Source organism: Capra hircus, chromosome 20 (genome assembly GCF_001704415.2).
Source record: "Capra hircus breed San Clemente chromosome 20, ASM170441v1, whole genome shotgun sequence".
NCBI classification, from domain to species: Eukaryota; Metazoa; Chordata; class Mammalia; order Artiodactyla; family Bovidae; genus Capra; species Capra hircus.
The window spans coordinates 43388733-43415518 of NC_030827.1; positions in this window are offsets into that span (position 1 = coordinate 43388733).

The window sequence follows — 26786 nt, forward strand, 5'->3', positions numbered from 1 at the left end:
TAATCTTCAAAAATTTTCACAGGGTGTCTGCCCCTTTCCTGTGTTCTCTCTACTCTCTCAGAGAGAAAACCTTGTCTTAATGTTTCACAAATAAATGGAGATTTTTGGGTGGGAATCCTTCAGATTTCTTACCCTCAACCTAAAAAGAGATGGATATCTACACTCTGCCTCATTTCCAGTCTCTATTAAACCTTGTTTGTCTTATCAACGGTTGGTCCTGAGTGTGTCCTGGATCCTTACCTTCCTTTCCCTTGAAGGAATTTTTCTCCATCAACTATCTCCTCTCTTGTCTGCATATCCAGTCTAACCTTCTCTCTTGGAGCTTTCTCCCACTAGGGAGACACGCCTAGGTCTCTCTCATCTTTAACTTCATTTTCTTCTGTAATTATATCACTTCGCTTCCTTTTCACAGATGAGTTTTTTTTTTTTTTTAACAAAGTAACTGCCGCTTTTTCACATTCTAAAACTCATTAGCACAGAGTAATCTGCCTACCTAACTCCTTCCATCTGCTTTTTCTGAAGCTGTCAGTGTCCATGTTAAGTGCCAAATCCAAAGGTCATTTATAAGTACGCATTTCCCTTATCTCTGGTGTGGCATTTTTCAATGCTAAACATTCTTCATTTTTAACAATTTTCATATGCTTGGTAACATCATTCCAGTTTTCTCCCATTTCTCCCTTTCACTTTTCTCCCAGTGTGTTTTTCGCTCCTTTTCCACCTGTTATTGAAACATCAGTCTTTCTTTCTTCCAGATATGAATTTCATATGCACTTAAATAATTCTACATTCTTTGAGTCACCACCAGTTCACTGATTATTCTTAAATTTTAGCAGCCAGCTCTAATTCCTCTAATGTTTCCTATTAGAAAATTACTTATTCCTCTAATATTATCTATTAGAAATCTAATACAAAGTATGTGAATTACACACAGACATCCAAAACTTTATGACCAAACAAAAGTCATTTTGACTCCCCCCAAATTTCTCATTGTTTTCCTATGTGCTTGGCTTTATAAGCTGTATCATCAGAAGCATAACAGGTAGACTTTAGAAGTCCAGATGACGGAGCAAGGCAGTCTACAGCCACATTCCTGTACTGCTGGTCAGCTAGTTAGTTTTCTCTTGTGTAAAATGGACATCATAATTTTATCATCTTTGCTTATAAATTCTGAAGATTAGATGAGTAATGTAGGAAATATCCTTAGCACACAGCCTGGCACGTAATAAGCTATCAAAAAAACATTTTTTTATTTATCTCCTATTATAATAAGAATAAAAGCCAAGAAATTAAATATAACTAAAAATAATTTGGAAGTGAAAGCATTAGTTGCTCAGTCATGTCCATTTCTGCAACTCCATGGACTGTAGCCTCCAATTTCCTCTTTCCATGGAATTCTCCAGCCAAGAATACAGGTATGGGTAGTCATTCCCTTCTCCAGGGGATCTTTCCAAACCAGGGATCAAACCCAGGTCCCCTGCATTGCAGGATCCTTTACCGTTTGAGCCACGAGGGAAGCCTGCTGCTGCTGCTGCTGCTGCTAAGTCACTGCAGTAGTGTCCGACTCTGTGTGACCCCATAGACGGCAGCCCACCAAGCTCCCCCGTCCCTGGGATTCTCCAGGCAAGAACACTGGAGTGGGTTGCCATTTCCTTCTCCAATGTATGAAAGTAAAAAGTGAAAGGGAAGTCGCTCAGTTATGCCCTACTCTTTGCGATCCCATGGACTGCAGCCTACCAGGCTCCTCCATCCACGGGATTTTCCAGTCAAGAGTACTGGACTGGGGTGCCATCATCTTCTCCAAGGGAAGCCTGAATCAACCTAAATTCTCATTGGAAGGACTGATGCTGAAACTGAAGCTCCAGTACCTTAGCCACCTGATGTAAAAAGCTGACTCATTGGAAAAGACCCTGATCCTGGAAAGGATTTAAAGCAGGAGAAGGAGATGACAGAAGATGAGATGGTTGGATAGCACCACTGACTCAGTGGAAATGAGTTTAAACAATCTCTGGGAGATAGTGAAGGACAGGGAAGCCTGATGTGCTGCAGTCCATGGGGGTCACAAAGAGTTGGGCATGTCTTAACAACAAAATTAATATAAGCAGTCATCTAAGTTAGAAACCTGGGATATATCTTATACTTTATCCTCTCTTTAAAGCTCTTGCACCATTAATCACTTACCCATTTTTACCTCCATAATCCTGTCTTCATTTATTATCCCCTCTGTATTCCCTGTGCCAACATTACAGGTCAGTCTCATACCTTGCTTGGACTGCAGTCATAGTTTCTGAATTGATCTTGGCATCTCTTTCTGCTCACACCTCTCCAGTTTCTACTGCCAAGTAATCTTTGTAAAAGAAGCACATTTAATTATATTATTCCTCTGCTTTAAAAATATCCATTATAATCAAGATAAAATTCTTAGTCTGGCATAATCCTATTGACCCACTATGATCTAGCCTCTCTCAATATGTTCTATTTCTTGTCACGTTCCCAGTGTAACTTGTATTTTCAATTATATTAAATTAATTCCTGAGCTTAGAACACACTGTAGATTTGCAGTGCTCCAATTTTTTTTTTCTCTCTTCTTGGGACTACATTTCCCTTTCCTCAAATTTTTAAGTACATGGTTCATTTAAAATTCAATCATTGGAAGATCTTTGGAGTTTTTCTTTTCTACCTACACTATGTTTACTTAATACTTTAAATTGCCTTGGTCTGTTTTATCACTTAATGTATTCTTTAAAGAAAACTTTATATCAGCGCTATAAATTAAAGATTATTACTTTTTCAATAAATAGCTGGTAATTATTAACATTAATACAATGAAAACAAAATAATTGTATTACATGCTAGCTAGATCCCGCAGCTTAGCAAAGAGGTAGTAAACTGAGATTTTACAACCATTTTCCAAATGAAGAAAAATGCTGTATATTACAAATAATTTTCATAAGATGTAAAATCTGGGAAATGAAATCTGATTGCATAACCTATTATATATTGGAGATAATCTATCCTCCTTTTTTTCTAATTTCAGCAAGTAAATTTCTCTTATCTAATATTGCTGCTTGCTTCTTTTTCTAATGCAACATTTTTTCTTCCTATTGCTTTAAAGTTTCCTTATCTGCTTTAGTATATTTATTAGTAGATTCACCATAAGTCAATTTGCATAGAACTGTCCACTTTTGTAACTGCTTTCAAGTGTGATTACTAATACTGTCCATTTTAATTTCCCAAACTATACCAATATGTATCTTACAGTATATAGTTACATTTTTTCTAATCTATCTGTTTTTAATAAGAACTGTGATCCAGTATTATTTTTCTTTTGAAGTAATTGTTTTCCTCAAATGTCTAGTTATTTAGGCCCATGAGTTTATAATCAGTTGGTGTCACTGACTACTTATCAATCAATGTGTAAGGGAAAGGACCAGATAACCATACCTGTCACCCTTGAGTTTACTACTGGCTTTAACTGGACCTGACATAAAAAGCCCCTAGCACCAACAAACACATTCAGTCATTTCTCACTCTAAGTTCACAATTCAGGGTTTCATTGTTTCCTCCAGTAGAGAAGTGACTTTCCAGTTCCAGTTCCAGTTCAGTCGCTCAGTTGTGTCCGACTCTTTGCGACCCCATGAATCGCAGCAGGCCAGGCCTCCCTGTCCATCACCAACTCCCAGAGCCTACTCAAACTCATGTCCCTCAAGTTCGTGATGCCATCCAGCCATCTCATCCTCTGTTATCCCCTTCTCCCGCCCCCAATCCCTGCCAGAATCGGGGTCTTTTCCAATGAGTCAACTCTTCACATGAGGTGGCCAAAGTACTGGAGTTTCAGTTTCAGCATCAGTCCTTCCAATGAACACCCAGGACTGATCTCCTTTAGGATGGACTGGCTGGATCTCCTTGCAGTCCAAGGGACTCTCAAGATTCTTCTCCAACACTGACTTTAGGAAAGACTGTTTTGGATTTTAATTCATGAGTCATCATGATTTGGAGAATAACAGTAAATAAATTTACTTAGTGAATTAACTCAGCCCCATCTATTTCTCTCAGCTACTTAAATCACAATTCATTGATATCTGATTTTATTGGAGGACACATGGACCAGAGCATTAAATAACTGCCTGATGGACAGCAGTCAGCACTTTGTCCAAAGCCAGTGGTGGGATGGGGCTGAGATGGCAGAGACTCAGAGACTCACCCCACACTTGGGTGGGAGGTGATGTTCACAGGCCAAAGTGGAGGTGGTATTTATAGATAAGACACCAGGACTCCATCCTATAGTATGCTGTATATTAACCTTCCATAGGGGTGCCTGCCTGCTTCTTTCTCCAATTTAAAGCCACTACCCCAGCCACACCAATTCAAATACAGATCTGTGTCACTTCCTGGCTTCCTTACTGCCTTCTATTCTCTTGGTTTCCTTAGGAAAGTTCCTCTAGGCATTGATCTTTGAGGAGATATTTAAGAGCAATGATGAATTCAGCATTTTCGAAGGAATCACGATCAAATAACTTTCTAATCAGGGCCTGTTTTAATTTTTCCGCATCCTAAAATGCATTCATTAAATGAAGTTTGGATGGTGACTAGCAAGACTCTCTCTTAGAGCTATGGCAGTCTGCTATCAGTGGGGATCCGCGGCTATGTCTCTAAAATGATGCAGAATTTCCCACATGACATTCCTCTTATCATCTTTCTGAATATTTCAAAATTCCAACAAGACTTGAATAATGACAGATTCCCACCAAAAAGAAGAATATTGTGTTTATTTTCCATAATTGGGTGGCACATTCAGTTCAGTTCAGTCGCTCAGTCGTGTCTGACTCTTTGCAACCCCATGAATTGCAGCACTCCAGGCCTCCCTGTCCATCACCAACTCCCGGAGTTCACTCAAACACGTCCATCGAGTCGGTGATGCCATCCAGCCATCTCATCCTCTGTCATCCCCTTCTTCTCCTGCCCCCAATCCCTCCCAGAATCAGAGTCTTTTCCAATGAGTCAACTCTTTGCATGAGGTGGCCAAAGTACTGGAGTTTCAGCTTTAGCATCATTCCCTCCAAAGAAATCCCAGGGCTGATCTCCTTCACAATGGACTGGCTGGATTTCCTTGCAGTCCAAGGGACTCTCAAGAGTCTTCTCCCACACCATAGTTCAAAAGCATCAATTCTTCAGTGCTCAGCTTTCTTCACAGTCCAACTCTCACATCCATACATGACCACTGGAAAAACCATAGCCTTCACTAGACAGACATTTGTTGGCAATGTCTCTGCTTTTCAATGTGCTATCTAGGTTGGTCATAACTTTTCTTCCAAAGAGTAAGCATCTTTTAATATCATGGCTGCAGTCACCATCTGCAGTGATTTTGGAGCCCCCCAAAATAAAGTCTGACACTGTTTCCACTGTTTCCCCATCTATTTCCCATGAAGTGATGGACCAGATGCCATGATCTTCATTTTCTGAATGTTGAGCTTTAAGCCAACTTTTTCACTCTCCTCTTTCACTTTCATCAAGAGGCTTTTTAGTTCCTCTTCATTTACCACATGTTTAATTGCTTTCATTATCTCACAGTTCTGTTGGTTAGAATTCTAGGTACTCTGTGAGTAGGACCTTTGTTAAGGGGGTTCACAGGCTGAAATCAGTTTCAGCTAAGTCTGCTTTCTCACCCAAAGGTCAAGGATCTCTTGTCAGCTCATAAGTTATTGGCAGATTTTTTATTATTATTATTGTTATGGTGGTAGGGCTGAAGTACCTATTATCTTTCTGACTGTCAGTGGAGGCTGTTCTTGGCTCCTAGACTGCCTGGCATTCTCTGCCATGTGATCCTCTTCAAAACATAGCATCATGTTTCCCTAATGCTGGCATAAGGTCTATCTGACTCTTTTTAAGGATATTACTTTTCAAAATAATATCAATTTCAATTTATTCAAAATCAGTTGATTAAAGATCATAATTATATCAGCAAAATTCCTTCTTCCCAGGTGAAATAAGATTAATGCTACCAGATTCACAAATCTCACCGTTGCACTTCAGGTTAGAAGATTATGTAAGCCAGGTACACTAGGGGGCCATATTAGAATGTTATTACATAGCACAGCATGAAATGCATATATCATATTAATTTTAGATGGTCAATAGCTTAAGCTATTAAGAGTAAATAGCAATTTCTACACCATCCGGTAATAATTTAAGATGCAGACTAGTAATATTCAAGTCCTTCCAAAACGTAAATTAAAACAGACAAGAATTAAAGACCAGTGAGTAATTTAAGAAAGTCTTTGGGCAAGAATTCAACCCTAGAGTAAATATTAGCACCTTAAACTAATTAATAGATAAGCAGTAATTTACTTTTCCAATTTACTTCTTTTGAGGTCAGAGCAGGATGCTTTACAAACCTATGATTTAATTACAAAGGATCAAAAGCTGTAAATAATAAAGCCCCTTATAATAATTATATATCTGCATGATGGATTCTTCTCATTTTTGCCAATCTTCTCAACAATACCAAATCTACCTTTTAAAATGTCTTTAACAGTTGCTTAAAAATATATAAATTTCTGCTAAATCATCAGAAGAACATAATACATTTTACATTGGTCTTTAATATCAAAATCTAAAGGATTAAATCTGAATAAGACTGATCATTTCTGGATAGTCTGATAAATTTCCCAGTTTTGTAATATACATAGGGTAATGCGCATTGCATTCTCTCTCAAATGCTGCAATCAGTTCAGTTCAGTTCAGTCGCTCAGTTGTGTCCGACTCTGCGACCCCATGAATCGCAGCACGCCAGGCCTCCCTGTCCATCATCAACCCCTGGAGTTCACTCAGACTCATGTCCATCGAGTCAATGATGCCATCCAGCCATCTCATCCTCTGTCGTCCCCTTCTCCTCCTGCCCCCAATCCCTCCCAGCATCAGAGTCTTTTCCAATGAGTCAACTCTTTGCATGAGGTGGCCAAAGTACTGGAGTTTCATAGAAATTCTGTTTTGAGGCTCTGTTAAATATGTTACAGTAGCATTAACCTGGAGCATAGAAACCTTGTCCAATGCACACCTCACATTGACCTGGCATAATGGATGCACAGATGTTGGAAATGTTGATAGTGGTTTAAGCTAGTGACTTATTTAAACATATAGCTTTTGAAATCAAAGTGTGATCCTGATCTACAAACAAAACTCAAGATATATTTGTTGGTTTGGTCATTTGCTTACAAGCTTTTTAAATTCATGTCTATTTTATATTGGAGTATCGTTGATTTATAATGTTGTGTTAGCCTCAGGTGTACAGTAAAGTGATTTAGTTATACATGTCCATTCTTTTTCAGATTCTTTCCCCATATAGGTCATTACAAAATATTGAGTAAACGTCTCTGTGTTATACAGTAATCCTTATTAGTTATCTATTTTATAAATAGTAGTATGTATATATTAATCCTGAACTTCTAATTTACCCCTCCCTTCAACCTTTCCCCTTTGGTAACCATATGTTTATTTCTAAGTCTGTGAGTCTGTTTCTGTTTTATAAATAAGTCCATTTGTATCATTTTTAAATTTCCGCGTATGTGATATCCTGTGGTATTTGTCTTTCTCTAACTTACTTCACTCAGTATGATAATCTCTAGGTCGATCTGTGTTGCTGAAAATGGCATTATTTCATTGTTTTTAATGACTAATATTCCATTCTATCTATGTACCATACGTTCTTTATCCATTCCTCTGTTGGACATTTAAGTTGCTTCTATGTCTTATTTCTGTTTGTTTAGGAAGGGTTTGTTAGTTACTCAGCCATGTCTGACTCTTTGTAACTCCATGGACCATAGCCCACCAGGCTCCTCTGTCCATGGGATTTTCCAGGTAAGAGTACTGGAATGGGTAGCCATTCTCTTCTCCAGGGGAACTTCCTGATGCAGCGATCGAACCTGGGTCCCCTGCATAGTGGTCAGATTCTCTATCATCTGAGCTTATGGGAAGCCCTGTATATTGGCTATTGTAGATAGTGTTGCAGTGGACATTGGAGTGCATGTATCTTTGCAAATTATGGTTTTCCTGAGATATATGACCAGGAGTGTGATTACTGCTGGATTCTATGGTAGTTCTACTTTTGGTATGTTAAGGAACCTCCCACAGCATAGGAGGGTTTCCTTTTTTCCACATCCTCTTCAGCATGTATTTCCTGTAGACATTTTCGTGATGGCCATTCTGATCAGTGTGAGATAAAAACTCATTGTAGTTTCGATTTGCATTCTTCATTGTTTAGCATATTTTCACGTTGCTTTTTGGCCATCTGTATGTCTCCTTTGGTAAAATGTCTATTTAGATCTTCTGTCCATTTTTATTGAATTATTTTTAATATAATGATAATATTAATATATATTTAATATAATCTTATACACACACACTTAATATAATGTTTTACATTAAGCTGCATGAGCTCTTTGTATATTTTGGAGATTGGTCCCTTGTTAGTGGCATCATTTGAAAATGTTTTCTCCTAGTCTGTAAGTTTTTGTTTTGTTCATGGTTTCCTTTGCAACGTGAAATCTTTTTAAGTTTAATTAGATTTTAACTTTCTAAGAATTTATCCATGTCTTCTAGGTTATTTTATTGGTTTATAGCTGATTGCAATAATCTCTTATGATCCTTTGTATTCCTATGGTGTCAGTTATAACTTCTTTTTCATTTTTAAGTTTATTGATTTGAGTCCTCTCCCTTTTGACTAAAGGTTTATCAAATTTGTCTTTATTTTCAAAGAATCATCTTTTAGCTTCATTGATCTTTTATATTACTTTCTTTGTCTCTATTTTGTTTATTTCTTCTCTGATCTTCATGATTTATTTCAATTTACTAAATTTGAATATTGTTTGTTCTTTCTCTACTTGCTTTAAGTGAAAGGTTAGATTGTTTAGGTTGTTTATTTACTTACATTTAAAATTTTTTTAATGATAAGGAAATAAAATTTTCCCTATGAATTTCTTTTCTTCACTCCTTAATTCCCTCACTCCTTTCTTCCCTTCTTCCTTTCTTTCTGCTTGCTTACTTTCTTTTCAGTTTGGTTTGCAAAATATAGATCTAGAAATAAAGGCACTTGCATTGAATTTCAAGCACTACATTGCCCTCTGTTCTTTCATTAAAATAAATGTTGGATGAAAAATCTGAAGTTAAATAATAGTTAATGGTGTTATGCTACATGAAAAACTATGTACACTTGAATGCAACAAATATAATCTTTCATTTTACATTGTGTCCTTCTATAAGTAGCATGTTTATTCAACTGAAAATAGAAGCATTACTAGTAAGTACTTGTAATATGTGGATGAGTAAGGTCTAATGTTCATAAGTTCTTTATGAAATTTCTCTCTGTGCTTGAAAATAATCATAAATATCAGTGAACATTTCATTTAGGGACTTCTATTGAGGGCCGGTGGAGAAGGCAATGGCACCCCACTCCAGTACTCTTGCCTGGCAAATCCCATGAATGGAGGAGGCTGGTGGGCTTCAGTCCATGTGGTTGCTAACAGTCAGACACTACTGAGTGACTTCCCTTTCACTTTTCACTTTCATGCATTGGAGAAGGAAATGGCAAACCCACTCCAGTGTTCTTGCTTGGAGAATCCCAGGGATGGGGGAGCCTGGTGGGTTGCCGTCTATGGGGTCACATAGAGTCGGACACAACTGAAGTGACTTAGCAGCAGCAGCAGCTTTGAGGGCTGGAGCATGGGATGCTTTTGAACTCTGGTGTTGGAGAAGACTCTTGAGAGTTTGCTTGGACTGCAAGGAAATCAAACTAGTCAATCCTAAAAGAAATCAGTTCTCGATATTCATTGCAAGGACTGATGCTGAAGCTCCAATACTTTGGTCACCTGATGAGAAGAATTGACTCATTATAAAAGACACTGATGCTGGGGTAAAACTAAAGGCAGGAGGAGAAGGGGAAGACAGAGGATGAAAATGGTTGAATGGCATCACTGACTCAATGGACACAAGTTTGAGCAAGTTCAGGGAGTTGGTGATGGACAGGGAAGCCTGGCCTGCTGCAGTCCATGGGGTCACAAAAAGTAAAACACGACTATGACTGAACTGAACTGATACAATTTTGATGAAGGTTTTCAGGTTATATTGTTGGAGGTAACAGAAGGAGCACCAGAAGGAAATGATAGAAATGTGGGAATTAGGGAGACAGGGTTCAAATTTTGTCTATTTTTGTTGTCGTAGGTAAATTGACTATCACTTTGGACTTGATTCTAATTCTGTAAACTGAAATAATGAAAAGACATTGCTCATAAAGTGACATAGTTGTTAGAGGACCAAATGAGATATAGAAAGTGTTTATTGTAGTACTGGGATATATAAATATTCAGTAAGAAGGCAGGAGGAGAAGGGGGTGACAGAAGATGAGATGCTTGTATGGCATCGTTGACTCTATGGATATGAGTTTGAGCAAACTCCAGGAGATAGTGAAGGGCAGGGAAACTTGGCATGCTGCAGTCCATGGGGTAGCAAAGAGTCAGACATGACTGAGTGACTGAACAAGAAAATAGTAATACTTTAATGCCAGAATAATAGTTTCATAATCCAGTGAGTATGGGTGATATCCCATACTTTATTTACCTTTCTTGGCAACTCACAAGGCACAATAGCTAATGAAATGCTTTGAGGAAACTTATGGTCTTTTTCATGTATTTATTTAAGCCTAACTTTATATGGATTATTTGATGGGGAGCTGGTGTGTATGTGTGTGTATGAGGGAGAGATTAATGCTTCATTTTATTGTCATTCTGGAATAAATCGCTCTATTACTCTATTTCTACATTATCATTCCATCATCATAGATAAGAGTCTTTCTGTTATATCAAGCCAATAACAATAAAAAATAATTTGAACTGGCAAAGTTAACACTGCATGTGAAAGCATTTTCTGTTGATTAAAGCAGTTCTTGAAATTCTATAGTCAGAATATTTTACTTTCTTTTTTCTTCATAGCAGAGTTGTGGTGTTTTTCCCTTCTGGTTCTTGAGATATATCTGTTTGGAAAAATTAGAGTCCTAGAGATTTCTTTACTGATTTCTGGAAACCTTCCAAGTATTGTTAGTATAGATAAGATTTCCATTATTGATAATTAAAATGGTCATAGACATTTCTCATGAATATAACAAATTTTTTAAGTTTTTCTATCAGGGTTTGCTCAACAATTTCTTCATTTATTAAGTATACCCCATTCTTCAACTCAAGGTCAGTTAATTACTTAATGTTGTAATAAAGCACGCTGAGAATTTATCAAAACTGTGAGTTATAATTTTAAATATTTTAAGGTGCATGTAAATTTCAAATCAAACACTTGAGGAGAATTCTAAATTTAGGAGAAATGCAGGCATATTTAAAGCATGATTTCTGTTTTTGAACTATGAACCTGGAATTGAAGAAGGGATAAGGAAAAGCATAAGAAAAGATGTGTACTTGCAGCTAAATGACAATGATTTAATCAAATGGGAAACTCCCTTTCCAGATGTTACCCTTGGAGCATATTTGTAGCAGCTGTGCACATTTCCTAATATTACAGGAGCAGCAAAATGTCCTTATTTTAACTTGCCTCTTTTCCCAGAGACAACATTGGCAGGTAGAAATGGCTCTCTGAGCACGACTGAATGAACAGCTTTTAAAATGAAGAATATGGAGGCAGGGGAGAGGGGAGGAAGCAGAGGGTAATGTTAAGGCTTAGTGGCAGTTTTCAGGAAATCAAAGCCAAGGAGTTAGGAAAATTTACATTCTTTTAAGTAGTATTGTATTTATTCTCTTCTCAGAGTTTAAGAATACATAGGTTTATCAAAAACAGTCCCTCCCTCCCTTTCTGTTGTTATTATTGTTTCCTTGAACGTCCTAATTTCATGCCAAGACAAAATTCAGGACAGACTCTCACACACAGATAACAGTGATACAGGATGTTTATATCCCTCATCCGCCACCCCCTCTTTTCTTTGCCCCACCATGCCCCTTTCTTCATATGCCATGTGGCACATAATCATTATTCCCTCAACAAATCTGCTCACAAAAAGATTTTATTATTTTTTTTCATGAATTTACACCCAAATGTTATCTTTGTAAAGTTTATTTGCATTTTAAACCTTATCTCAGACTGTGGAAGCAAAGAATTTAACACTCTGTTAAGGGGATTTTAAGCATCACTTGGCAGACTAGGGTATGCTTTCTGTGAGCAAATCCTTTTTCTGCTTCTCAGAAATTGTATTCTCTGTAGTTGCTTCTCCAGGTGGGAAGGCAAAGTAGCTCAGAAATAAATCACTGGGTTTAGGGACAGGCAGACATGCATTAGGATCCCTGCTTCTGCCGGTTACCTTTTGAGTAATCTGGGGAAGTCGCTTAAGCTGTAATTTTTCATTTGTTAAGTGAGTTAAGTAATCAACTCTACCTCATAAATTTTCTGTGAGAATTGAATAGGTTATTGACAAAAGTGTATCATTAATAAATGTAACTATTATTATTGCATTAGCTTGGTTTTGGTTGAAGAATTAGAGTATTTGAATTACCCTTAATTACTACTATTTTTAGTTAAACAATAAAGGTTATATTAACTCTCACACAAAATGTTAAAACCTCTTAAACTATCCATCACCTTAGGTGCTGCTTGTGTCCAGTATAAGACCCTTGGAATTCTCAATATTTCCACTTGAGTGCCCCCCTGCCACATCGTATTCAGCATTTTCTCTGTTCTTCTTTGCACTGGGATCAATACTTAACTATAGCTGCCTGGCCTCCTTCCGACAACAAAATAATGCCTGAGAACAGAAATATCTCAGATTCAGCAAGAATAAAGGAGATTAAAGAGCAGGGAAAGTCAACTATAAACTCACAGATTAACCTTGCATCACCAGCATAAAATTCAAATTTCATACTTTTTCACCCATCCAGGATTGAGATAAACCAAGTCCTGTACTAGCTGTCTTTTTGGATATGGCAAATCTGTGATGATATCCACTGATCCTTTCAAAACTTTCATATTTCAAGATAATAATACCTGACTATCTGATAACACCTTAATATTAACCCTATCCTATGACTTACTATTTTTTATCCATTAAACAATTTATGTTCATTTAGAATTTATTGGATAACAACATTATGTTCCTCATGCGTCAAGCACTTAATGTGCTCACCCAAGGATATGGGCCTTTCTAGAATAATCTGTTCTAATTGTGTTTGGAGATAAATTCTTCATTATTTCCCAGGTCATGTTTCATTCTAACAGTACCCTCATTCTTTAATCATGCAATAACAAAGTTGACCATGTATGAAATCTGGCAAATTCTTCTTTGGTAATGATTGCAGTACCTCTCACATAATTTTTCTTTATTCTGATTCCCATTAAACTCAGATTCTTACCACTTTATTCTCATATGCATTCATTGATTCGTTCTTTAGGTCAACCCCAAATTATTTAATCTGAGTAAAGGATGTATTTTTGGTCACTTTCAACCCTGCCATTCATATACAAATTAAAAAAAAGATAAATGTGTGAATATATCACATATTAATTCAGTTCAGTCACTCAGCCATGTCTGACTTTTTGAGATCCCATGAACCATAGCACTACAGGCTTCCCTGTCCATCACCAACTCCTGGAGTCCACCCAAACCCATGTCCATTGAGTTGGTGATGCCATCCAACCATCTCATCCTCTGTTGTCCCTTTCTACTCCTGCCTTTTAATCCTTCCCAGCATCAGGGTCTTTTCAAATGAGTCAGCTCTTCGGAGCAGGTGGCCAAAAGTACTGGAGTTTCAACCTTCAGCATCAGTCCTTCCAATGAACACCCAGGACTGATCTCCTTTAGGACGAATTGGTTGGATCTCCTTGCAGTCCAAGGGACTCTCCAAGAGTCTTCTCCAACACCACAGTTCAAAAGCTTCAAATTCTTCAGCACTCAGCTTTCTTTATAGTCCAACTATTCATTTCTCATTGCATTCGTGAATAAATGCAGAATTAACATGTCTTTTTGTCAGTAATGGGAAAAAATACATTTAAATGCCAACACATTAAGAATAGTATCCTTAATTTTTCTGTGAATAATGTAATTAAATGAGTAATTTAATCTACTTACCTAAATTGAATAATTTATCTACCTAACCTAAGCGTTGATTTAAGATGCACATTTTTCATGTACTAATAAGAATTAATATCCCAATGTCATATTATAATTTTTAAAAGTTTTAAAAGCATCAAATGTGATTTTTGAAAAATAATAACCAAAGAAAGACCATGATATTCTAATCTTTCCCTTTATATCTTAATTTTTTGGCCTATATTACCTAAGCATAGATGTTCAGTAGTATATACAAATTTAATAACTAGGACACAAGTCTGATCCTTTATTGCTAGCACAGTTTTATTATGTTAGGTGTGTGTATTGTATGTTGTATGAGTAAGGATAGGGATTATTTTATTCGTAAATATCTGAACATATTTAACTAACTTTTAAAATGTAAGCTAGGTTGAGTCACTTAAAGTATAGTGTTGTCAGTAATGCTCACATCATTTCCATCTTGCATTGATGAAATTTACCTTTCCTTGTGAGAAGTAGTGTATTTATAGAGGTCAAAAATCTCTAGATCTCCAGAAAATTTTAGACCAAAACATATTAATTGAACAATTGCAGACATTGTCAGCACATATTTTGTATGTTGTCATATACTTTAGTAAACATATGAGTTACAAAGATTGTTAACAACATTGGAAGGGGATTACTTGTGTGATGCCCAGAATTGTGACTAAGCTTAGAGTTTAACACTAAAATCTAAGTCCCCATCCTGCTAAATTCAGAAAAGATTCGTTGGTTGAGGCCAATCATATTTTAAATGTTCTCTGATAACTAATCACCATTTCACTAAAAGCCCACCCTCATAATAATCTTCACTTCCTAGCAATCCATGCCAATCTTAAACCCCGCAACAAAAAAATATGTATTCTTGGGAGAAGCAGTATCAGTCTGCTCTTAGGGAGTGCACATGTGTAAAGAAAAAAGAGTAACTGGCATATGGAATAGACTGGCATTTTTCCCATGCTTCCCCAGCCAGATGCTTTCTCAGGAAGAAGAGGGTGGAAAAGGGAGTTGTGACTGCCCGCACCAAGAAGCCTTGGTAATCTAACCTTCATGTGCATGCTTCCTCAATACAGTGTGAAAGCAGGCAGTCAGGCACCGATAGACAAAAGGCCCAAAGTAGTAGAGACTATCCCATTAAAAAGGGGCCAGTGAGGGGGCTTTCGTAAAGAGTAAGGGATTCTGTCCCCTGCTTTGCCTGAGGAGCAAGCACATGGAGGATGGAAAGGAGATAAGGTTTGTCCAATGGAAAGCCAACTGTATGAACCACATTCATACAGAGACTCTTTGGCTGGTGGAGAGAAGAGATTTGAATTGAATAGGAGGCTAAAGTTTTCACAAAGTACAAAATAAATAAAGGACAGCTATAATAATGAATAAGCTGAGCAAGCTGTGGAAGTTGAGATGTTCTTAACAAAACGAAGCACCTCCAGTGGAAAAAATGGAGGCAGGTTGGAGGTATTTATCGTAGTGAGAACAGTTACTGCAAATGAAAACTTTTCGTTTTTCCCTTAATGAACTGAACCCTCTCAAAGAAAGAGAATTAACACCATATCAAAATTAAAGTACACATATTCTATTAGTAATGATGTCCAGCAGTGATATGTTGAATTCTTTGTGGATCTAAATATTCTGCTTATTTATGTCATGTTTCACAGCCATGTATCTCACTCTCCAAATGCTAACTTTCCAAATTTATTATGGTAAGAGGTATTATTCAGGTAAAATATTTCATATGAATTACTTAGTAGCTGTATTGCAATAAAATATAAAATATTTCATACAAGTCTTGCATAGAAAAGTGGAAAAGTGTTAGTCTCTCAGTCTGTACCAACTTCTCTTTTTGACCCCATGTACTCTAGCCCGCCAGCTCCTCTTCCATGGAATTCTCCAGGGCAAGATACGAGTGGGTTTTGCCACACCGCTGCTCTGCAGGGGATCTTTCAATCCAGGGATCAGACCTGGTTCTCCTGAAAATTTCTCTGTCAAGATTCTATTACCATCTGAGCCACAATTCTACATAAACATGAAAAATATTACATATGGTCCATGCAATAATCCTTAACAAAAAGATCTATTTCTCCTTATACTTGGGCATTTTAATAGTTTTCATTAACTAATGAAATCAACATAGTGATAATTATCATCTCTCACTCAATAGAAATTCTAAGTTAGTGAGAAACAGTCTAACATATTTTTCATTTATAGTTATTAGTATGCATCATTATCCTGCAGCAACACTAACAGACGCAATAATGTGTCTCACACAGTTATGTCAAGAGCACTCCTTAGAGATAATTGCAGTATGGGGGCGAAGGGAGGACTTTGAAAAAAGATATTTCCTTCTGTTCTCCAGCCAGTCTGCTGAGGCAGCTCCTTCTCACTTCAATATAATGGCAAAAGTTCTTTATTTACACAAAATCTAGTTGTTGAGCTGAGCATTTCAGGATCTTACAGTACACGAAAGAGTTTATGTAGCCCAGTCTTCTGAATTCATTAGTGTGTATTGAAAGAATCGGGCTACGTTGGTGGTAATTTATTTCTCGAAGCTATGAGTCAGGACATAATCAGGCCTTCATGCGCTCCACACCTACATGTTCAATTAATCCTTTTGTGGTCGCTCAGGGCCAAATCAACTTAGAGCCCTGTTTATAACTCATAGAGAATAGACTACTGACAAAATCTTTTAATTTAAACCTGAAACATTTATGAAATTAGTGAATTACACCCCCAATGAGAAAGCCAAAGGCTGTTTATTCAGACACTTCTTAAAAACGAGAGAGTCAACCATCATCTCTTGCATTTTTGTCAGAGATTAAAAGGAGGGCAGAGGCATAGGAAGATGCAGAGTAGACACATCGAAGCTTCAGGTGTGGCCTTGATTGGAGGCAATTGGATAGAAGATAGCTGTGGGGGTATGTTTGAAAGCTGGAGCATAGACAAGATGAGAATATGCCATGAGTAGGATTTTGGAAGTACTTCCTTTCATTGCAAAGGTAGGGTGTGTGGAGAGCATCAGGTAAGGAATGTATGCCAAGCAAGTAATAACGAGGTATGCACTGTGAACATAGTTACTCTGAAGTAGTGATGGAGAAAAAATAAGAGAGGCAGCCAAGCCTCCAGAAAGTGGCCAAGAGTGATCCACTTATATAATTTGCATTTAGCAATCCCATCTCTCTAAATGACTAGTTGAAAACAATATATTTACTAAGAAGGTGGAATTTAAGGAAATGATATGACCATTTAAAACTTCTTTAATGAAACCAAAAAGACAAAAAAAAAAGTCTTTATGAAAGCAAAACTGGCCATATTATCTTCTCCATTGATGCTTTTTCCGTTTCCATTTCCTCTATTTTTAAATTTGTGAGATTTCTGTATCTAGTCTGTTTTTTTTTATTATTTTATTTACTATTATTGTTATTTTTTACTTTAACAATTGTATTGGTTTTGGCCGACAACATCAACATGAATCCTGCAACGGTGTATACATGTTCCGCAATCTCCGAACCCACCCTCCACGCGCCCACCTTCACACACCAATGCGCCTCTGGTCTACTTTCCTTTCGTATACCTCTCCCTGAAATTTCCAAGACGGGCATCACTTTCCGAAGCCGAAGGAACGAAGATCATCAATTACTTGATGGCCCTTAATTAAAGTGCAATTACTCAAAATGACAACCTCATTGGCAATGCAATAAAGACAAAGAAAAAAAATGGCTAAAGCAAGTGTTGAAGTTTCAGAAAGCAACGTCTAGTTAAGCAATTGCATTCACCTAATTGGAACAGATTAATAGTGATTGATTTCAAGTAACCTTACAGAGCATATTGATCTAAACATTCATCCATTCCTAATCTCCATTCCACCCTTCCCCTTTTTCTGTTGTCCACTTTTACTGATGACTTAAAGAATTTAGTGAAAAGAGCTAATTAAAGTCCTTGTTTCTCATACAAAGTCGAAAGTTTCTAAAATATATTATTATCAAGTGATTTGTTTAAATAAATTTAATACTCTCATAAAGAATATTACTTAAATACTTGAAAAGTATTGTAATTCTATAAATTCTGTATGTGTAACTTGACCAAAAATTCTAGATGAAATGAAAAAGCCCCTTTCCCACTCCTCTTCACGGCCTCAACTTTAATTCACTTATATGTGTGTAATATGTCTGTTCAGTCATTCCAGTTGTGTCCACCCTCTCAACCCACAGACTGTAGCCCACCAAGCTCCTCTGTCCATGGAAATTTTCAGGCAAGAATACTGGAGCAGGTTGCTATATTTCCTGCTTCAGAAGGACTTGCCTGACAAAGGATCAACCTGTGTTTTGCGCTGCTGCATTGGCAGGGCAGATTCTTTACCACTTGCACCACCTGGAACATGGAACTCACTTTCGTGCATATTTTTAAAAAGCCAGGCTTTTCAATATATTTTTTCTTCATGATCCTGGTCATCTTGTCTCTTTGTTTCTTTGAATCTTCTTTTATGTTCTTAATTTTTTTTCTGTTTACATTTTCATTCATTCAGAAAAATTTATTTTTAAAAAATATTAAAATCATATATGAGATATTAGGCTTTTACACAGAATCTGGAAGTGAAAAGACAGAGGGTTAAATTGCTTTCTGGTCATCATTTTTGTTATATGAGTTTTGTACAATTAACATATATACGCGTAATTACGAGTTTTGATAGATGTTTGCAAAATAAGTATCACAGAGATATGCAATACTTAAAATGATCCAATAATTGGTAAGTAAGAGTTCTAGATTTCTACAAGATTTCTAAGAGCCAGTGACTTTATGACATTTTTTTTTTTTTTATTTTTATTTTTACTTTATTATCGCTTTACATACTGTATTGGTTTTGCGCAAACAATTGACATACAGCCACGGGGTTGTACATGAGTTCCAATCCTGAACCCCCCTCCCACCTCCCACTCCATATCATCTCTCTGGATGCAATCCCGTGCACCAGCCCTAAGCATCCTGTATCCTGTATCGAACGTAGACATGGCTAATTCATTTCTTACATGATAGTGTACATGTTTCAATCCATTCCCAAATCTCCACGCCTCGCCCTCTCCCATGCAGAGTCTAAAAAGTCCGTTGCTATTGATCTGTGTCTCTTTGTATAAACTTTTTGAAGGCTACTCAATAAGTCAATCAGTAGAAGAGATAGTCCAAGACCGAGAAATAAATTACATAAAATGATAAAAACGTAGAATTTATTAAAAAGGAAACATACGGCACAAGTGTTACAGCTACATGACAAAGCTCAAATGTTTTGCATCTGGTAGCAGAAATTTCATGTATGTGTTACAAGATTGTTTTACATAGAATCAGCCCATGATTTCTTACTAAACGCAGCACAATTTCGGTTTTCATTAAAACGGGAGGTTAAAGAGCTCACGCTGTTTCATTAAGCAGGTAAGTTCCCTTGGGACTCACAAGGAAATCTAGAGAACAGATCTCAGAATTTGAAAGGAAGAAGAAAGGACAGAATCCTATCAATGTTACTGTCTCTTGTGCTTTGAATGCTGGCACTTGAAACCACGATGCTGAACGCTAAAAAAACATAGAGGTTTACTCTTGCTGAAAGCATCCCTAATAACCACAGATTCGTTTTTCACAAACTGTTGCTCTTTGTATACTGATTTTTCAGTTCAGTGTCTGGATTAATGCATCCATGCTTCAGCTCATGCCCATTAGTCCTTGCTCTGCTGAGATGATGGGTAAAGAAAATATTAGCTATCCAACTTCCTTAGAGAGAGTATGATAGTTAATTTTCTGTGTGCAACTGGTTGGAAATAGCCACCCTGATATTTGTCAGACTCTCTAGATATTTTGTGAAGCGCATTTTTTTTTTAAGATGAGATTGACATTTAAATCATTCAAAGTCTTGGAACATAGGAACCATTTCATAATTGGGTTTGCCAAATCTAATCAGTTCAAGAACCTTCAATAGAAAACAAAAAACAATAAATTGACGCTTAGCCTGAAGAAGGAAGAAAGATTCCCGCCCCCGGAAGACAGCCTTTAGACTTGAGCTACAATTCTCCCAAAGTCACCAGCCTGTCAGCCTGCTACAACATATTTGGGATTTGCCAGCCTACACAATTGTGCTGGGTCAATTTGTTCAACTATATCGATCATTTCCTTTCCCCCCTGCTTAATAGGTAGAGAGATAGATAATAGGCAGATTAGAGTTACATATCCATTTTATATCTATTCTACATTAAAATCATATAGTTGTACATACCCTATCTTAATTATTATGCTGATCTTTCTATTTGGTGGCTTCTAGAGGGTAAGATCTGTGCCCGCAGTTTCAGAAGACACAGTGTCAAGTCCCTGGGTCAGGAAGATCGGCCCTGGAGAAGGAAGGTGCAATCCGCACAAGCACCAGTTCATTCTGGCTGGAATAATCCATGGGTGGAGAGCATGGCGCTACAGTCCATGTGGTCGCAAAGAGTCAGACACAATGAGCCACTTCACTTTCCTTTTCTTTCTTTTCTGTCTATTTACATCCTATGGTCCTGCTTTTCTGGTAAATCCTGGCTACACAGTGTAGCCATAGGGCTTTGCCTCATCCAAGGATTTATAAGAAGGGATCCCCATAAACATAGTAATGTGTTTCAAAGGTTCTAGTGCCAAAAAGTTGCACCTGGTCCACGGTAGAAAGTGGTTTACTGTTGTGGTTTAAAAAATCACCTAATGTCTGAGTGTTGTCAAAAGCAATAGGGACACTCCTTGCTCTTCTGAAGGGTAGCTTGACAATGGCTGGGGGTAATGACTGGGCTCTTCACTGTCTTTTTTACTTGAAGACCAGGTTAACACAAGCAACAATGCAACCAATTTTCTGGACATTGCCAAATCACTTGTGGCAAAAGGTAAGAGAGGGTGTTGTAAAAGAATACATAGGTTTCTTAAATAAATGCCAATACAAATATTTTCCACACATATCTTTCTTTGTTGACCAAAGTAAGTCATCAATCAAATTTGAACTCACGAGCCATGAACTTTCTTATCCTTTTCAGTGAGGAAAATAATGAGAAGACAGTATTCAATCTGACCACAGAATGTACATGTTTTTAAGTGCATAAGATAATTTTCATAGAAATGTCACTCTGATATTTGAGGAAATAGAATTGACAGATTTTAGAGTTGGTGGAGAGCGCATTCAGTTTAGAAGGCTATTGAATAATACAAAATACACATGGTTAATGATACTTATGTAATAAGAGGTTATAAAAAAATAGGGAAAAATGAAGAAATATTGAGAGTCCATTGCGTGCTGCTGCTGCTAGAGTCGCTCGAAGTCATGTCCGACTCTGTATGACTCCCATAAATGGCAGCACACCAGGCTACCCCATCCCTGGGACTTCAATCCAGCAAGAACACTGGAGTGGGTTGCCATTTCCTTTCTCCAATGCAAGAAAGTGGAAAAGTGAAAGTGAAGTTGCTCAGTCATGTCTGACCTGCTTAGGCGACCCCATGGACTGCAGCCTACCAGCTTCCTCCGTCCACGGGATTTTCCACAGGCAAATACTGGAGTGGGGTGGCCATTGCTTCTTCTGTGAGAGTCATTAGAGATGAGAATTATAACAAGGCTTTCTAACTAATTGCTTGTGATTATATATGTGAAGAGTGGTCAATGATGACAGTTAGGGTTTGAGTAATTAAGAATGAGGTTTGAGGTTGCTTTTTTTTTTTAAATATAAGCAATTATCCTAGTGAAAGCTATTAATATATAGTAGTCCCATTCTCAGACAAATTTGCATAAAGAAAAGTAAAAATATTTTGTTTGGCTGGTATTGAGTTAAAATTTTGAGTATGAAGACCACCTTGTAAAATATCCAAGAAGTTTTATGCAGGCCAAGTCTGTCTGAGCTGTAGATTTCAAAAATATCAGAAAACATTTGATGGTTATTCATGGAAATTTTATAGATAAAGAAGAGAAGAAGGCTGAACACAGAAATTTGAATATTTAAAAGGGTCCAATCAGAATAAGGCAGATGTAAAGTGAAACACTTGGCAGGAAAAAAAAAAAACAATAACCAAGTGAAAATTGATAGATTATAAAGAAAGAAATCAAAATGGAATGGAGTCAGTTTAAGCCAATAGGGAAGAGAGAACATATTTCAAAAAATTGAGGGACGAAAATTTTTTGTTAGCTAAGAAATGAAAAAAGAGCTGAAAAAGATTATTTAATTACTGTCTTTAGAGCAATTCTTAAAAATACACGCGATAGCCATGGTCCTGACTATTGACTAAGGGTTTACATTAAGGCCAGAAGGTTGTTAGTGGAATCATTCTGAATTGCCACAAATCTGATTCTTAAACTTAATTGTTATTATAAAAATAGTGTGTGCCTTTGATGTAGCATGGCTAGACCTTTTGGTATGTGTTGACTATGCCACTGAGAAAAAAAACTATTAGCCCTTGGGAAAAAGACAAGAAGTGACAAAATTGATTGGAAATGAGGTTGTTCAGTCCAGTTCAGTCAACTCAATTCATGTCCAAAGGCTTTGCAACTCCAATGGGAACTCAGCGACACCAGGGTTCCGCTGTCCATTCATCAACTTCCCAAGAGCTTGCTAAACTCATGTCCGCACTTGAGTCGATACATGACATCCGAAACGCATCAATATCTTGTTCCCCCATCCCTTCTCCTGCCGTCAATCTTTCCCAGCCATAAAAGGGTGCTTTTTCCATGGGCATCAGACTTCAAAACAGGTGCCAGAGTATTGAACTTCATCTTCAGCAGTCACTTCCTCACGAATATTCACAGGTTGATTGCCTTAGGATTGAACTGGTTTGATCTTGCAGTCCCAAAAAGGTCCCTTAACAGTCTTCTGCCAACACCACAGTTTCAAAGCATCCAATTCTTCAGTGCTCCAGATTTCTTTGTGCCCAACTTTCAACATCCATCACATGAAATTACTAGAAAAACCATAGCTTTGACTAGACAGACCTTGGTTGCATAGTAAATGTCTCTGCTTTTTTAATAGCTGTTCATGGGTTGGTCACAGGCTTTTCCTTCCCAAAGAGCAGTGTCCTTTTAATTTCATGGCTGGCAGTCACATCTGGCAGTTGATTTTGGACTCAAGAAAATAAACCTGTCATTACTTCCATTTTCCCATCTATTTGCCATGAAGTGATTGTTGTTGTCATTAAGCACTAGCTGGAACAGAAATTGCTGGGGAAATATCATTACCCTCGATATGCAGATGTACACCACCCTTATGGCAGAAAATGAAGAACTAGAAGAACCTCTTGTAAGAAGGTGAAAGAAGAGAGTGAAAAAGTTGCTAAAGCCCAAAACATTCAGAAAACTAAGATCATAGTAATCTGTCCAATCAACTTCGTGGTCAAATAGATGGAAAACAGTGGATGACTTTATTTTTGGGGCTCCAAAATCCACTGGTAGATTGGTGTGCAAGCCATGAATTAAATAGAGCGCTTATGCCCTTGGAAGGAAAGTTAGAACAAACAATCTAGACAGCATATTAAAAAGCAGAGGCTATATTCTTTGCCCCATAAGAATCGTCTGAGTCAAGGCTATAGTTTTCCAGTGAGTCATGTATGCGTGCTGAAGTTGAGCTATAAAGAAAGCTGCAGTCTGCAAAGAATTGAGTCTTTGAAGTGTGGTGTTGGAGAAGACTCTTGAGAGCCCCTTGGACTGGGCAAGCGAGATCCAACCAATGTTCTCCTAAAGGAGATCAGTCCTGCGGTGTTCATTGGAAGACTTGATGCTTGAAGCGTGAAACTCAGCTACTACTTGCGCACCTGCTCGGAAGACTGACATCATTTGAAAAGAACTCTATGCTGGGAAGATTAAAAGGCAGAGTTGAAAAGGGACACAGAGGATGAGATGTTGGATGGCATCACTGACTCATGGACTATGAATTTGGTTAAACTCTGGAGTTGGTGAGGACAGGGAAAGGCCTGGTATGGCTGTGGTCATAGGGATCCAAAGAGTCGCAACACAACTGAGTGACTGAACTCTACTAATGGGAACGCAGATGCCATGATATTTGTTTTGTGATATTGAGTTTATAAGCCAGTTTTGCTTAAGCTCTTCGCCTTTTTCATGCCTTATTAAGAGGCTCTTTAGTTCTTTCTTTAGCTTTCTGTCATTAGAGTGGTATCATCATGTCTGAGGTTATTGATATTTGCCCCAGCAATCTGATTTTCACTTGTTTCTTCATCCGCTGTGTATTTTTGCATGAATATGCTCACTGCATACAAGCTAAAATAATGAGGCAGAAAAAAAACAATATACAGCCTGACATACTCTTTTGCCAATTTGGTAACCAGTCCATCGTTCCAGTCTCTGGTTTTAACTGTTGCTTCTTGCTCTGCCTAACAATTTCTCAGGAGGAAGGTAAGGTGGTCTGATATTCTCTTTCTTAGGCTTCCCCTAGTGGCTGCAGAGGGTTAAAATGTCTGCCTGCAATGTGGGAGACCTGGCTTCGATCCTGGTCAGGAAGATCCTCTGGAGAAGAAAATGGCAACCTACCCTGGTACTACTTGCCTGGAAAAATGCCCAATGGAAGGAGAAGCCTGTAGGCTACATCTACTGGGTCGCAAAGAGGCAGACAGCACTGAGTGACTTCACTTTTGGAAATTTTTCACAAGTTTGTTGGTAAATCCACAACAAGTCAAAGGCTTTGGCACAATCACTACAAGCAGAAGTAGATTTTGTTTTTTTTTCTGGAATGTCTTGCTTTTTGTATGATTACAACAGATATTGCAATTTGATCTCTGGTTCCTCTGGCCTTTGCTAAATCCAAGTCCTGAGCATCAGGAAGTTCTGCGGTTCTATGCACTGTTGAACCTTGCTTGAGAATTTTTGAAACGTTACTTTGGCTGGCATGTGATATGAGTGCAATTGTGCAGTAGTTTGATATTCTTTGGCATTGCGCGTTTTTTGGGGATTGGAATGAAAGCTGAACCTTTTCAGTCCTGTGTCCACTGCTCGAGTTTCCAAATTTGCTGGCCTATTGAGTGGCAGCACTGTCACAGCATGATCTTTCAAGGATCTTGAAATAGCTCAACCTGTAATTCCATCACCTCCACTAAGATTTGTTACATTGATGCTTCCTTAAGGCCTCACTTTGACTTTGGCACTCGCAGGACGTCTGGCTCTAGGTGTGTGATCAAGCATCATGAATATCTGGGTCATTAAGACCTTTTTTTTTTTTTTGCTTTTTGTATAGTTCTTACTATGTATTCTTAGCCACCTCTTTCTTAATATCTATCCTGACTTCCTTAGTCCAATACATATTTCCTGTTTTTATTGTGCCCATACTTGCATGAAATCTTCCCTTTTTATCTCTAATTTTTGAAGAGAATCTAGTTTTCCCAATTCCACCTTAATTTTTTTTTTTTTTTTCCTCTATTTCTTTGAAATTGTTCACTAAGAAGATTTCCTTATCTCTCCTTGCTAATTCTTTGGAACTCTGCCTCAAGATGAGTGTATATTTCCTTTTCTCCTTTGGCCTTTTAACTTTTCTTTTCTCAGTTATTTGTAAGGCTCCTCAGGCAATCAATTTTGTCTTTTGCGATTTCTTTTCTGATGAGGGTTTTAACCACCCACTTCCTGTACCAAATGTCACACCACTCCATCCATAGTTCATAGCAGACCAACCTATCAGATTAATCTCTTGAATCAAATTTATCCCTTCCACTGTAATAATTGTAAGCGGATTTGATTTACATCAATATCTGAAAATGCTTGGTTTATCACCTATTTTTCTTCAATTAAGTCAGAATTTTTCCATAAAGGAGTTCATGATCTGAGTCACAGTCAGCTCTCAGTTCTTGTTTTTTTGGCTGACCCTAATAGAGCTTCTCCTCTTCACGCTGCAAAGAATATAATCAATCTGATTTTAACCATTGAGGCATCTGGTGATATCCATGTGTAGAGTATTGTTTGCCTGGTTTGTCAGAAAGTTTGGGTGTTTGGCTATGACGCAGCGTCCTTCTCATGGCTAGTGTGTTAGCTCTTTGTCCTGCTTCATTGTGTACTCCCAAGGCCAAAACTTGCCCTGTTATGCCCAGGTATCTCTTTGACTTTTAACTTTTGGCCTTCCAGACGCCGCTGTGATGAAAAGGACACTTTTTGGTTGTTATTTCTCAGAAAGATCTGTGGTGCTTAATAGAAATTTCAACATCAGCGACTTTGTCATTAGTGTTTGGGCAATACTTGGGATGCTGCTTCTGCCTGCTGCTAATCGCTTTCAGTCATTGTTCAACTCTGTGTGACCCATAATGCAGCCCCACCAGGCATCCGTCCACCACAGAATCTCTTGTAGGCAAGTAATACTCAAGTGGGTTGCATACTGTGATATTAATGGTTTTAAACACCTTAGAACAAACCTGAGATCCTGTGAACTGAGATATGTGTGCATGTATGTGTAAAAAATTTATACCGCATGAACGTATTTTGTAACATTCACGAGATACAGAAATTTTTTAACATAGTTTATATATCTAGTTTGGTGCTATGAGAAAAAGGTAAATTTTAACATGTTCTAGGTTTAAAGAACCAGTGTGATAGTGAAGCAGCATTATTTCTTATATAATGTCTTTATTGATTTAAAGACATGTAATTTATTATATTCAGAGGTAATCTGGATATAAAAATTATGAAATCAAGCTTCTAGTTAAAAAACTATTTTTC